Genomic DNA, 9,765 nt, shown 5'->3' on the forward strand with positions numbered 1-9,765 from the left:
GGTCCAGGTCCAAGTTTACAGACAGTCCAGGTCCAGGTTTACAGACGGTCCATGTTTAGAGAAAGTCCAGGTCCAGGTTTACAGATGTCCAGGTTTAGAGAAAGTCCAGGTCCAGGCTTACAGACGGTCCAGGTCCAAGTTTACAGACAGTCCAGGTCCAGATTTACAGACAGTCCAGGTTTAGAGAAAGTCCAGGTCCAGGTTTACAGACGGTCCAGGTCCAAGTTTACAGACAGTCCAGGTCCAGATTTACAGACAGTCCAGGTTTAGAGAAAGTCCAGCTCCAGATTTACAGACAGTCCAGGTCCAGGTTTACAGACGGTCCATGTTTAGAGAAAGTCCAGGTCCAAGTTTACAGACAGTCCAGGTCCAGATTTACAGACAGTCCAGGTTTAGAGAAAGTCCAGGTCCAGGTTTTTATCTGTAATTAACATGAATGCTTTTTATTGTGTTTTGTCAATTTAACAACATTTGGAGACTTTTATTCAGACTCAGCAGTTTGTGTTGTTGTTGTCACCATGACAACAGAAATTGTCTTATGTGGAGGAAGACTTTTTTTCTGATAGGACTGTTACTATGGCAACCGTGGGGGGAACCACGCTGTTCCCCGGTACTCTCTCAGTGTTTACTGCTGTAACCATGGCAACCAAGGTGTAGCAGAATTTGATTGGTCGACAGCTGATCTGGGCCCCAAACTGCAAATGACATTACATATTTACGGGATTCTAAAAGATGAATAAATGGAAGAAATTCAGCTTCACTCAGAAAACTCGTACAGCAGGGACAGGTTGTGTTTTTTATTTGGATGAAGTGACCCTTTATTCCCCGGAGGCCTTTCACTGGGACTCAGTTGTTCCTCCTCTCTCTCACGGTGACCATGTTGAGCTATTTAACAGTAAAGATTTAGTATTCATGAGACGTTCAGGATGGCAGCGAACTCATAAAAGCTCAGCCTGAGTCCATCACCAAACAAACGGGAGTGGCGTCTTTTTCTGATTTATTAGAGCAGCCCTCCCCTCTTCTTCTCATTCTCCTCCTCTTAATCCTTCATTATTGTCTTTCCTCTCTCTCTCTGCTGCTGTCAGTGTGATTGTGCGTGTGTGATGAGAGTGTGTGTTTGTGAGTATGTCACATGACGTCCTTAATAACAATCTGTGTGTGATCTCAGTTCAGTCCTCTGCTCCTCCTGCTGATGAAGCCTCATTCTTCCTTTTGTCGCTTTTTCTCTCAGATCAATATGACTTTATGAATTATCAGCTCAGAGAAGCTCCTTTTTTCTTTCTCTCTTCATTTTATTTTATTTTTTGAACACTTGCTCATTAGCATGCTGTTTTTATAAGCCGGGGCCACCGGAGTGTCCATGTGTGCAGGCCTGAACTGTGTGTGTGTGTGTGTGAGTACTTTAGGTGTGGTGTGTAATTAATCTGCTGGCCCTCAGCTCTGATTAAGCTCAGATTCTTCCACACAGCTGAACACTCTCCACCTCCCGTCCTTTTGGCTTCTGCTCAACATGCTGCGGAGAACACACACTAATATGATGATTTATGTTTCTGTGTGACATGAAATTCAAAAGAAACACAACAGCCAGTTTTTAGTTTTTAGATTTTGTGCCCTACATCGCTCCGTTTTGCTGACTAAGGTTCAACACTTTGGTTAACAATCAGAGTCAGAGTGAAAAAGAAGGCAGCTGGTCCAGCTCCTCATCACACCAATGAGCCATTCTACATTTTGTGAACAATTGAAAATGAATTAATTTCATGAAATATTTCAGCAGAACAATATAAATCTGTCTTTATATTCACAGTGAAATAAAGATTTTTTTGTTACATGTCCAAGTTTCTCAACTAAAATAAGAGAAAATGTGACAGTAGCATGATGACTAACCAATAAGAGGAACTTTAATAAGTTCAGTTTAAAAAGCGGCTGATGATGAAAACATAGTAGCCACAGCGTTAGCAGCATGCTAGCTGTAATTCTTCTTTAGTTTGAATTTGTGAGGATTAAAGTCATTTAAATCAATGATGGTATTTTAAACAAATTTCTGTTCGACTCAACCAATCAACTCAACCTGTTGTTACGATTACGTTGTAGTTAAACAAAAAAAAAAAAGTAAGATCAGATAAACTTAATTATAACCCTAACCCTAAAATGATGGGGGGGGGGGGGGGGGTGGCTGGACTTTATATTTAGTCTTGCAGTTTCCAACATACATACTCAATAAAAAATTCACGCATGTTGCCCTTTAAGTGATATGAGAAGTCAATAAGCGCAGTTGTACAGATTTAATAAAAATCTGCTTAGTGTGTGTGAACTCTCCCTCTCTCTCTGTCTCACACACACACTGATCTTCTCTTGATGTAATCTGTAATAATTGTGTTTGTAATAATCCAGCAAACAGAGTAAAAGGTCACGTCTGGGAGGTTAATATGAAGGAACGTTCGAGAAAAGGAACAGCGGAAACAAAGATAATGAGCAGGAAGTCGGCCAATGCCGTTCCCTCCTTTGTCCACTAGTCTCTGCTGTTGCATCAGGGATGAGCGATGCATCTCACAGTTTCCTCCTCGGTCCCTCAGACTGAGCTGGATTCTGTCTAACGACACGCTCGGTGCTGATGCAGCCGCTCTGACAGCTGCTGGTTCTGCCGCTCAGGAAAGAGCACAATGTTCACAACCATCAGGCTTCAATGAGCAGGTTTCCTTTGGAGAACGAAGGAGACGCAGCACTTAAAGCTGCAGTATTACATAATGTTTACAGTGCACTCATTATTCTGTCACAGCAGCTCTAATAAGCCTCAGAGGAGGATAAAGCCAGTTTACTCTCTCCGCTATGAGAGCTTCATTTTTCTTTTACCAGTGAAACGAATTAAAATCACAGCTGATCCAGTTTAGGTTGTGTTCAGGTCCAGATCACTGGACCCTGAACGTTGTAGTAAACCTGACTGCACAGTGAAGCCTTCCTGAAAAAACACCCTACTTCAATCTGCCCTTCATTAGCCTTTAAGAGCAGCACCGACTCTATCTGACTCACTTCAGACTGTTTTCTGGAATCAGAAAACAGGAACTAACTAAAAACACTCTGAATGTTTCCTCCTTTTCCAAATAAAACTCTCACGTGTTTGGGTCGTTTTTATCTTTATCTGATCAGGAGTTCTGCTCATTAATGATGAAAAATCAGCTCCAAATATCTGATTGTAAACTCATACAGGACTGACCCAGAGACTCTGATTGGCTGTGACATCACCCACAGGAGCCAATAGGAGCGTCCGATGTAACCGAGACGTGACTCCAGAGGTCACTGTCAAAGATGGAGGATGTGAATGGACGGATAAACACACAGAAGGAGTCAGAGAGTCGGACTGATCAGATCTGATCGGTTTAAGGAGGAACCTCCTCCTGTGGGGTTAAAGGGTTAAATGTGTCGCCTTTCTTGAGTCTTCAGGCAGTTACAACTTTTCTCTCTTCAACTGCTGAACAAGAAATAAATTTCACTTTTCTTAATATCACATCGTCGTAGGCGTGAACTTCTTTAGCAGACAGAACTTTACTTCAAACTAAACTTCAGCGTTTCGAGAGGAAAGAGAAGAAAAAGGGAAAGTCATGGAAGGCAAATATCACACAGCGCTGATTCACTGTGTGACCAAACACGGAGCCCAAGTTGAGACTAATGAAGTCTTTAATTTGGTTATAGTTTATTAATGTCAGAGACACTCCGCCATTAATCATATTATAACGCCCCTGAGTGTGCACGTGCTCGCTCTAATGTGTGTATGGCCCGAGTGTGTGTTTCTTTTTGAGTGTGTGAGCATATGTTTGTGTGTGTGTTTGTTTGTGTGAAAGAGACAAGTGTGCAGATCTGCACCAGCAATAATATTGCACACATTTTAAAGGACCGCCATTATCTCTGTGGGTTCCCCCGCTTCCCCCACTCCAAAGCCCACAAACCATTTTCATTCCAAACTCATTAATATGCAAACATATTCAAATGAGATTGTAATTAAGCATCTACTGAGTGGGAACCCTTTTCATGATAATTTATGATAAACTCCTTGCCACCTTTGATTGAGATTGATTTTTGGCGCCGACGAGCCGACCTGAATACAAAGCTACACCTGAGAGACCTGGAGAGAATAACACTTTTAAAACAGGAAACTTATTTCATGGCTGATTGTGCGACAATCATCTTGGAGGAGTAACAAAGATCTGTTTGAATAATGCATTCCCCGAGCGCTGACGATGTGCTCAGCCTAAAAAAACCTGCACAACTTGGACGTCTCTTCTTGGCATCGAGTCCACTGAAAGTGTGTGAACACGAGTGTGTGTGTTTCATACTGGAAGATAAAAACAGCACAACTCAGTTTTCCAGCTTTATTTTGCGGATTTGTCGCCTTTTCTCACTGAAAGCGAAAATATTTGAAGTTTTTTGTTGGTAGATGAAGTGATCACTATTTGCGTATAAATTTCCATGAAAATTTACCCTCACAAACACAACTGAAAAATGGTCTCATACAAACTGCTCTGAAAGTACAAATCCTAAAAATATAAAAGCTCGGTCCAGAGATGGAAGAGCAGCTCATCCTGATCCCCGAGGCACTTTTCTTTGTATCTGTGATTTTAATTGTCATCATCTTCAAAAATAACTAAGGGACACATACAAACATTTTAATTCTCTGATGTCTTGTGTTGATGAAGTGAAAGTTTTTCTGTCATGGTGGAAAACAAAGAGGAATAAATAAAAAACAAAGCAGATTCAGTTTCCGTTCGCTCTGTTGTGGCTTTCCAGTGAAACTTCCTTTTCTTCTCTGAACTAAAAATATTCTGCAGTGTAAGAATTCTGGAAGAGAAATTCAGTTTGTGTGTCTTCTGCTGGTGGATGGATGGAATATAAAGGATCAGTTTGTGGGTGGAGGGTTAGGGTTAGCCGGTGGAGACATGTTTGCTTTAATATAAGAGGAAGTCATGAGACGCTCAGAGCAGCTTTATGTCTGCAGACAGACGAAACGGACCGTGCTCAGCTGGTTAGCACTCAAACTTATGCTAGAAGACAAAGTTTAAAGTTGAACTGACGTTTCTATTAGCTCAGGTTCTGATCCTGGTCAGCAGGGACAGACGTCCAGGCTGCTGGTTGGGGTTCAATGATAATTAATCAAAATGTGAAGATTTACTGTAATCATACCTAAAAATGATTCTTTAGTTCATTTCTCCCCACTGCATTAATCTAAACTGGCCAAGGAGATGCATCAGTGTTCTGTTGAAGTCACACCTCCAAACCGACCACACAAAGGAGCCTAACCCTAACCCTGTGTACAGAAACACACACAGAAAACATCTAATATTAGAAGTTGAAAAAGATGTTTTGTGTCCGAACATGTCGATACAGAGTCAGAAACAGGACAAACAGACAAACGTCCCACTTCACATCTTCACACATCAGCGTCAGGATGTCCTCCAGCATGATGATCCACTTCCTGTCTGACATGAAGTCCTCTTCAGTACTCCACGCAAACCTCATCAGAGTCCTGGACCACCGTTTGGATGTAGATGGTAATTGCCTTGGTAATTAACAGCCGGTGAGGGACGAGCGAGACGAGGAGAGGGAGGCATTGTTGTTGGAGGAACAACATCAAAGGGAGTCTGCAGCAAATGATAGTTGTGTAATTGGCCTGCAGTACCTGCGAGCACGTGACCCAACTCTCCGAGCTAGTTAAGAAACCCAGGTGAGAGAAGAGGGGCCGGATCGCTGCAGCCCCTGAAGTCCACACACACACCTGCGTTCATTGGATAGATTCACTGGGATCAACATCAGAGATTCTGTTGTGTTTTCAAAACTATATTGTTTATTGGGGTCAGAGTGATTTGGGGGCAGGACTTGGGATAAAACAAAAGAAAAGCAAAGTGTTTGTTTGTTTGTGCAACTCCAAACTCTAGTTAGCATAAAGAATGAATCAATAAATTCTCCTCTGGCAGCACCGCCGCTTTGTTGTTGCTGTTTTCCAGGCGTTTCTTCTGGACGCTAATGTTGCTGTGAACGGCTCGCAGGCCTTTCTCTGTCTGTGAAGCAGCTTCAGGTGCTCACACGACTAATGTGGAAAAACACACAACCTGGATGTGGATGTGCTTTTATGACAACACTGGACTTCAGAAATCAGCACAAAGTTTCTGACGTTGGAGAGAATGAGTCCTCCTTCAGTCTTCATTGTGACTTTTCTAACAAGCTTCAGATTTGATTCACAAGAAAGTAACGCTGCTCTTTTCTGTCCTCTCTCTCCCCTGTGCCCTTTATGAACTACATTACCCAGAGTGCACCACACAATTCACAGAGAAATTGCAGAGAAACTTAACTCACTCGAGTTTGTTCAAAGTTAATTATCCAAACCTGATGCCATTTATCTCTCAGTTTACAAGTTCAAAATATTCATTTTGAAATGTTCCTTTAAATGAATATACATCCTGAACAGCAGCGTGCAGAGGAGACACCTCCCCAGAGAAAAGGTCCCAGACCACAGTCTAGTCTGAGTACTTGTTTTGTTAATTCTCAACGGAGACTCTGACTGATTGTGGAGAGAACCGATGTGGTTTCTGAATAAAAGTAAAGCGAAATTCTTTGCACACTTTCTTTGTTTTTTTTTTTCCGTCTGTTGCTCTCTAACTCCGGACTCGTTGTGTGGCCGAGGTCACCTGACTGAATTCATGCCGCTCTGAATGGTGCCCGATCTACACAGAACACAAACCTTCTTGTGGCAGTCGGTTGGTTTTGAAAAAGGAAACGGGAAGTTTGCAGCAGCTGTCAGATGTGAAGGAGTGGCGGTCCCTCCCAGACTGAACTGATCTGCCAGGCTGAGTGCTTCACCTCTGACACAATGGAGACGGGTCACTACGAATCGACCCCACTGTGTTTTTGGTGATAAACTTATCTGTAGTTGCTGCAGTTCACCATTTTCATTTATTCTCTGATGTTATTAAACTCACACCAATGGTCAAAATGAATGAATCAAAATAACAGATTCATAAAACAGAAAAAGCTTGATGCCGACTGAAGGACAGCGACTGCATCGCAGGCCGGATCCAAATGAACACCGTCGTCTCCTAGAACAAAGCAAACTGTCTCCATTTCCACTTCCTGTCCACATCAGGAAATGTGAGGTCTAAGTGATGTTTGCTTTGGGGTTCTGCATTTCAGTTTAGCCTCAGGCCTGGAAGCCATTAAGGCCTAATCTGAATCCTGGTCAGTGCTTGTTCCCTGGAGCAGAAACTATAGTTTTATTAGCATCAAATCATACAGAGTGTTGAGAGCACACACACACACACACACATAGACCCAGTCCACATCCAATAATGGCAAAACAGCATCTCATTACTGGCCATTAGATTTGTATTACTTTCATTTGAACTGGCTTAATTTCATATTCATAAGTGAAACAAAGTCACAACATGAAATAGTGGCACAGCTGCATGATGGGAGCTGAGAGACAAGGGCAGGAACAAATGATTCATAAAATGAAACAGTTGAAATGTCATTTATGATACGGGGGCAGGATGTCCATAATTACTGACAAATTGTAACGCCCACTAATGTGCTGACAAGTATGACTACTGTAGGTAATTAAGTTCATAAATACATCAGGTTTTTGAGTGACAAAATGTTTTATTGGAGCTCAAATGTAAATTTATGTGTGTGTGAGTGAGAGGGGGAGGATGGAAACGAGGGCAAAGAGAGTAAAACCTCCTCCATCTCTTTGGCACAATGTCCATACTGAGTAGCTCTCACTGATGGACACAGCACATTAACTGGCTCATTATCAGCCTCCCACCATATGGACTCAGGCCGGGGTGGGCCAGAGCCACCGCCGCCGCCCCGATCTGCACCCCTCTAATTAGGACAATCATACCATCTCCATCATGAGGGCCAGTTACAAAAAATGGTGTCGCGCCCTCAGCGAGATTGGTGTCACCGAGCCCAGACTATGAGAGGCAGGGAGAGGAAACGTCGGTGTGATTCAGCCAGCGCCGCTGAACTCACAGAGCAATTACCCCGGATGAGAGCGAGCACAGTTAAAGGGGGAGGAGAGAGAGGAGGGCAAGTGAATGGAGGGAAAATGGCAGAGAGATGGAAGGTGGCCAAGGTTAAAATGGGGGCCACTGCTGGAGGTTAAAGTATCAATGAAGTTAACATCAGTGACTCTGAGATCGACTGGGAGTGAAGCTGCACAGCTGGATCCTGCCGGACAAGGACAAAGACTTCAGTCAACACACTTCACTTCTGCTGGTCCCTCTGTGCTGCAGGGGAACTCCACACCACAAAGACTGAAAACACACCAATAATCCCCTGTCACTTTAACCTGAACGACCTGTGAACAGGAGAGTTCTCTGTGTTCTCTCTCATACAGGAACTGATCTCCTGGAGGGGGGGGGGGGGGGGGGGGGGAAACAGGAGGAACATTTAACATTGGGGTTTATAGGACTGACTCTCTGATGGCTCTGGACTCTAGTGGTCTCTGGAGGAACTGCAGAGTTCATCTTCGAGTCAAAATGAAACCAAACATGCTTAAATGACTCATTTACAGAAGATCTCTGTTCAACTGGAAATGTTATACTTCCCCTCCAATGCTTCAGTGTTCCATTTTAAAACTGCTTCCAGCCAACGCTTTATACCAAACTATGCTAACCAGCAGCAAAACACATCGATGCAGCTTGATGTGCTGAAGCTGATTCATACAGTATACAGAACAGCAAACATTTATGGGAGATGTCCTCGCGGTTCCCTGATGTTTTATTTTCTTCCCTTCAAGGCAGAATCCTTGAGTCTTAAATTAGGCCCCGAGGGCTGCTGTAGATCAACAGGCAGGTGCAACACGAGGAGGCATTTTCCCTCTTTCATTGGAATGAGACGAGGCTGATTTGAGCCACAAGTGGAGGGAAATGTGTGAGTTTGTCTCTGTTGCTGGTTACAGAATCACATTTGTTCCTGCAGCCTGGGTTCATTAGGCAGACACAGTATTGACCATGTTGTACAGCAAAGTGGAGATCAAACTGATGAACAACAGGGATGCCTGGATTCCTCAAAACAAACTGGAATTGATTGAGTCAGTAAGTTAAATAAATCACATACAAGAAACACTTTGATGTGAGTCCAGCTCCTCCTCTGGATCTGTTAGAGCATCAGAAACATCTGAATTTTGCCCTCACATGTCCAACATTTGATCCTCAAACATACACTGATAAAACCATCCGCTCTGTACAGCAGAACCACTCAGATAATCAGTGACAGGAAGCATCGCTGTCATTATTAGCTCTGTGGATGAAGAATTCTTTGGTATCTTTAATGATTAATGAGTGTGTGAAAGGATTTCCAGTCCCTTTTCTGTGGATTGGGAGAACTTAAATCATAGACATAGCATCAAAAGTAAGTAAAATTATTATATTACCAAAAATTTCATTGAAATAATTTTAAGAAAAGGCCCACTTTACTACTTACTGCTGTTTTTATTATTGTTATTTTGCCATAACTTGTGTAGTTCCTGTTTGCCCCTTCTGTGTTGGAGCACATGTGACACAATATTTCTGTTTATTATCAGATTAATGATTGTATTAATAAATTATAAACTTGTTTAATGTTCTTCCTCTAAAATAAATCTACATTTAAACGTTAGAAATAAAGTAGACTTTTATTCACATGCGATCACATGTAGAGCGTTTTCATTGGTCAGTGTTCCTGCTTGTCACCGCCCACTCTCGCCCCTCCTGGCTCTCTATTGGCCAGCGGCTATTA

This window comes from Echeneis naucrates, chromosome 15, assembly GCF_900963305.1.
Source record: "Echeneis naucrates chromosome 15, fEcheNa1.1, whole genome shotgun sequence".
Lineage (NCBI taxonomy): Eukaryota > Metazoa > Chordata > Actinopteri > Carangiformes > Echeneidae > Echeneis > Echeneis naucrates.